The 5,224-nt window shown below is 45.7% G+C and overlaps 1 pseudogene; it reads right to left on the bottom strand.

Moving 5' to 3' along the window:
* Positions 1–2,833: 2,833 nt before the first annotated feature.
* LOC138822524 (pre-mRNA-splicing factor SLU7 pseudogene) lies at positions 2,834–4,568 on the bottom strand (annotated as a pseudogene).
* Between the last annotated feature and the right edge of the window lie 656 nt (positions 4,569–5,224).

Below are 5,224 nucleotides of genomic sequence, written 5' to 3'. Positions count from 1 at the left end.
AAGGGGAACATTCTAAATAGCGCAGCTTCTGAGGTACACGAAATGAGTGAGATCCCACTGGACAGTCCTTTAAAATGGACGTTAAAATATTGGTTTGATACTCAAACCAAAGAGAAAATGATGCAGCAAATGATTGAATATTTGCAGCTTCACCTGGACCTGGGAACCTCTTACTCAGCAGGCTGCTTTTTGGCCCAAAACTGGATCAGATTAAGACTGGGTTCTTCCAGTTGCTTACGTGTGTGAACAAGGAAAAGATTGAATACATCCTGTTGGAAATAGGGACCCCTTGTTCCTTGAAAATTAGGAAAAAGATAAAACTAAACCAGAGGAGACATCCTCCAAGTGGGATTCCTTCCCTGCTTACCTCCCCCTTATAATCTAGAGATGTCAGAGCGGGATCCTCTTTCCTACATGCCTCCTCTGCACAATCCTCAAACCGTTGCTTTCCAGTGTCCCCCAGTTCCAGATGGAGATTGCAGCAGGAACCTCCATAGGATCTGCATCAACTCCTTCCTGAACCCCCAGGTAACACCTGTCAGCTTCAGCTCCACCTTCAGTTTGAAGTTCATCATTCTTGAGGCTCAAAAAATGGAGCTGCTACAAGGTTAGAACGATGTTCAGAATTTCCTACTTCCTTCGCTCCCAGAGTACAACCATAAACCCTCTACCCTCTTATGAAGATCTGAACGGAGATGGTGACTTGAACTTCTGTGCTAGCCCCCAGGGTATCAACAAAACCCAAGTTTCCAAGAGAATTAAAGCCCCTTTGAGGAGACCCAGATGCGGTTGTGAACTTTGATCAGTTTGAAGGCCCACAAATCTATACCTGGTCAGAAGTCATGTCCATCTTTGTAACCTTATTCTCCAGGGAAGAGAGAGAGCTATAATTAGGAGAGCAGCTGTGACTGGGTAGAAAAGAGAACCCACCAGATCCTGGGGTTCGACCCACAGACAGGAAGCGTATGAACATGAAAGGGATTGGGGAATCCATTTCTGATCCCCCAAACCTAGCCTAGGCCTTTGATGTATGGCAGCAATGAAGGAGGCAGAAGTTCAGGCGAAAAAGAAAAAAAAATCAGGTGAGAAAATATGCAGGGTTAAAATTTTGACAATTCCCTAAAGCATGGAATCATTAAGCTGCATTTTTGTTACTAACAGTTGCAAAGATGACAGAACTGGGAGGATCAAAGTTTGGAGGAATTATTCAGAGGGGCCTAGAAGGTGTATGTGACGTGAAAACGAGAAGGCTAAAATCTCGTCCACAATTGGGCTGAGACCTGCCCAGAGAGTTCAAATATGAAGGTCAAACGCCCAAGTCTCAGGGAGAAAGAAATGAGTTTTATTAATGTTGGAATCGTGGACATTTTAAATGAAAAATGCCCTAGTAGAGAAAGTAACTCCCACCATGTCCTTTGAGGAAGAAATGGGGAGGTCAGGGGGGTCCTATTAGGAGCCCTTAATTTAAAAAGCAGGACCAAAAGAGAAAGACCATCTTTTGGGATGTTTTTGGCCTCTAAATCATTTGTCACCATCCCTCCAACACTGGGCCTGCTCCTCTCCCCCCAGGGCAGGTCCTGATCTCTGGAAGAAAGGGAGAGGTATTTCATGTTCCTCTTTTGACACATGGAGCTCCAGGACTGGGAAGATTTCCTCTGGGCTCAACCTTTTAGGGAGAAATTTATACGTATAGCTTAGATATCAAAAGTCAGGAGAGGGGAGGACTACAGAGTCCCCCAGTTCATATTGACTTATAAACAAGTGTAATGCCCCTGAGTATTTTATATTATATACATATTAATTTGCACTATAGAGGGGATGTACAGAGGGGTGACAGTTACACGAATCAGGTAACGAGTACCTTTCCTTCCATACAGTGTCTTCTGTTCCCTCTTGCTCTCCAAGTTCCTCCCTCCCATCTTCACCCATGAGTTGTAGAATTCACTTTCATCAGCTCTACTGCTGCACTTTTCTCCTCGAGTTCTGTACCCTCCCCCACACCCCACTCATCCACCAAGAAAGCAATACCCTTTACCCCTGGACAGGTGACTAGGAATAAGACCTGTCATTGAAGGGTTTTTTGTTGTTTTAAAGGATGGCCTTTTAAAATCCTGCATGCCCCCCACTTCTAATACTCCAATCCTGCCAGATAGGAAGTCAGAGGTGAAGTCCTGAAACTGAAAAATCCCAAGAAAGTGAAATTTCTTGGTGAAGTCTAAGAAGCCTGTTAAGAGCAGAGATTACAAATGTTACCAAGCTTCCTGGTCAAACATTTGCTCCTGGCAGTTAACTGTCAGATATTGTCAAAGCTTCCTGAAGGACCTGAACATTAGAAGAGCTAGCTAGAAGCTGCACAGCAGTAACCCATGGACCCAGATCTCTGGCTCAAGAGTTTGTCACCTAAGGAGCATACTGCTTACAGAGAGGGAGAGACAACCTGTGCTGAGAACATGGCCATGCGCCCAGGTTCAGAACAGGTCTGGAGTTCTCACTAGCCAAGCATCTTATCAGGGGGTGGGAACCCCAGTGACAATGCTCTAGGGGTAGAATCATCTGATTTGGGTCAACTTATTGTTTGCAGAGATCCAGAGAACAAAAGAACATGGGGAAGAAGGTAAAGGATGGAACTCTAGATGATTGCTCTGGTGATGAAGATGCAGTTTGAAAGCAGTGGCTATAGGCTATCTTCCCCAGGCTTAGATGCCTGTGTTGATCTCCTAAATTTTTGAGACTTCTGAAAGCTTTATTGAAGTCAGGCCTCAAGGACAGGTCATGGTTTTTCATCTATGATGAACAGGAGGTTGTGGTGCATGCTGGACTGTACCCTGGACAGTTACTGCTGGCCCAGGAAAGAGGCCATCGGGTCATCCAGCCTGACATTTGATTCTGTAGGCCTCCATTTCCTTGAGTTTCCTATACACGGTTGTATGGCCGCTTTCTCTCGTCCATCTGCAAGATCTCCTTGACATGGAGCAGGCGGGCCTTCTTGGCATTCAGTGCCTTTTTCAGTTTCTCCTGTTTCTTCTCTTCATCATCATTGTCATCGCTCTTCCGGTGCTTTTTCTTCTCTTCCTGTAGCTTTTCTTGGTGCATCTCCATGAGCATCTGTGGTTTCTTCACCGACTCTTCTCCAGTCTCACTCACACACTCCTCAGTGTTAGTCTCCTTCCCGGCTTCTCCAGGGCAGTAGAAATGCTTGAACGAGTGACAGCATTTGTATCCCCAAGGGCAGTAGGAATGCTTGAACGAGTGACAGCATTTGTATCCCCATCGGCCACCTTCTTTCCAGTAAGATCCCCAGATGTGCAGGTGGTTGTGCATCTTCATGTCATCTTCATACGTGGAGCAGGCCACGGCTCGCTCCTGCCCCTTGATGACGGTCCCATGCTGTGAATACTCCACATAGTCTTCCATCTTCCATCTGGGCTAAGAGCAACTCAGCTGGAGGAGCATCCAGATGTTCTTGGCCGCCATACTTTTCCAGGATGCTTTCTGTCTGTTCTTTGAAGGACTCATACAACAGCTCCAGCTTCGTGGGATCTGCCTGCAGGCGCACCTCTGAGCCCTTGTCATACGCCTCCCAGGCAGACAACTGTGTCTGAGCCATGGAAATGGTATCACCTCTGTACCTGACGAAGTTATCGCCTACATAACTCACTTCATCTGGATTCTTCCCTGCATTGGCATAGGGATTTTCTCTCATCGCTCTAGTTTTGGGATCATAGTAGACAGAATTTGGATCTAAATTTCTCAAATATTTTGCAATATCTTCTCGAATCCTTAGATTCCAGACTAATTCACCTCTTAGACTCAAAATTCTGTCCAGGCATGTCAATATCCTCTGCATATTTATCTTCATCCTCATCTTCACTGTTGTGATCTTTTATGCATCTGAGAATTTGGTTCCTCTTCTCCCCACTGATGTTTTGGAGAATTAGCTTGTTCCACTAATTTTCCTGAGGCCAATTCTTCTTGTAATTTCTGGGCTTTCAGTGTTCATTTTGCCAGGTCAACTTTGGTGTACTCTTCCACGATTCTCATGTGTTGTTCTGGATTGTAGCTGTTCCAGGGCTCTCTCTTCCTGTCACAGTCAAACGTGAGCTGAGGCTGGGCATGCTCATCTGGTGCCATGATAGTCCCAGTAGACTTGGCGCCAACTTGCCTGGGTCTCTCGAAGCCGTCCTTCTCCTTTTGCATCATGGCCCCACAGTCTCGCAGGCACCTTTGCGGTACTTGGTGGTTATGGAATTCTCTTTTACACCCCTCTTGTACCATTTTCCAGATGAACTAAACTGCTTCTGTTTCTTGGGTTGTGGTCTCTGGTGCCTTAAGGTGGGTCTTTTCGATGGATGGATGTACCATGGTACTGAAGAAATATACTGAGGGATGTGTGGATTGATTATCTTTTCCTTCTTCGTCCACTTTTGCAGGAGCATTACCCAGTTTCCATTGTTCTTCTAGCTCCTTCCTCTAGTCCTCTCGAGTCATCTTCTTTGGTTCCTCTAAACTCAGCCTTTGGACCTGGACAGGGGTGCGGCATTAACTATATCCACAGCTGCCGATGACATGGTGAACTGGCCATCTGTATTAAAACAGTAGAATGTGTTAGGTGGGTGGTACACACAATCAGAACAGGAGAATGGAGAGTTCTAGGCTGGTCTGGGGCTACATAAGAGTTTGAGGTCTGCTTGACTTAAATAGTCAGACCCCAGTCCCAAGCTCCCTATACAACCACTCCCTGACAGACAAGTAAACCAAGCCACCGATGTTTACTTCCCTCCTGCAATATGTTTTTTTATCTCATTCCCTACCCTCTAACAGTGGGATCACTCATGAGACTGATCCTCACCACCCTGAGAATTGTCCTTGGGAGCTCTTGCACTGTGTGAAAGAAGCATTTCACAAGGGATGGGGGAGGCAAGTCAGGTGTCTTAAGGCACAGATTCTTCGTTGTCTCTCCCTGTTGATCTGGAGTTGGAATTCCCACATTTGGAAATGGGTAGTCACTCAGGCAACCTATTTCCATTAGTATGTTTAACTTCATTCTCAGCAAAACTCACTGGCTTCAATTAAAAATAAAAATGGAGCTCAGAGTTAGCTCAGTGGTAGACTAGCTTGCCTGGTAGATGTATGTGGTTCTGGGTTCCATTCCTAGGAACACAAAATAAATTGAAAAGAATTTTGAGTGAGCCCCTGCATGGAACCAATACCTCTTGAGTTTGGG

The sequence above is a fragment of the Dipodomys merriami genome, unplaced genomic scaffold, assembly GCF_024711535.1.
Source record: "Dipodomys merriami isolate MVZ:Mamm:240054 unplaced genomic scaffold, mDipMer1.0.p SCAF_1116, whole genome shotgun sequence".
NCBI lineage: Eukaryota > Metazoa > Chordata > Mammalia > Rodentia > Heteromyidae > Dipodomys > Dipodomys merriami.
This window is presented reverse-complemented; position numbering and strand designations above follow the sequence as displayed.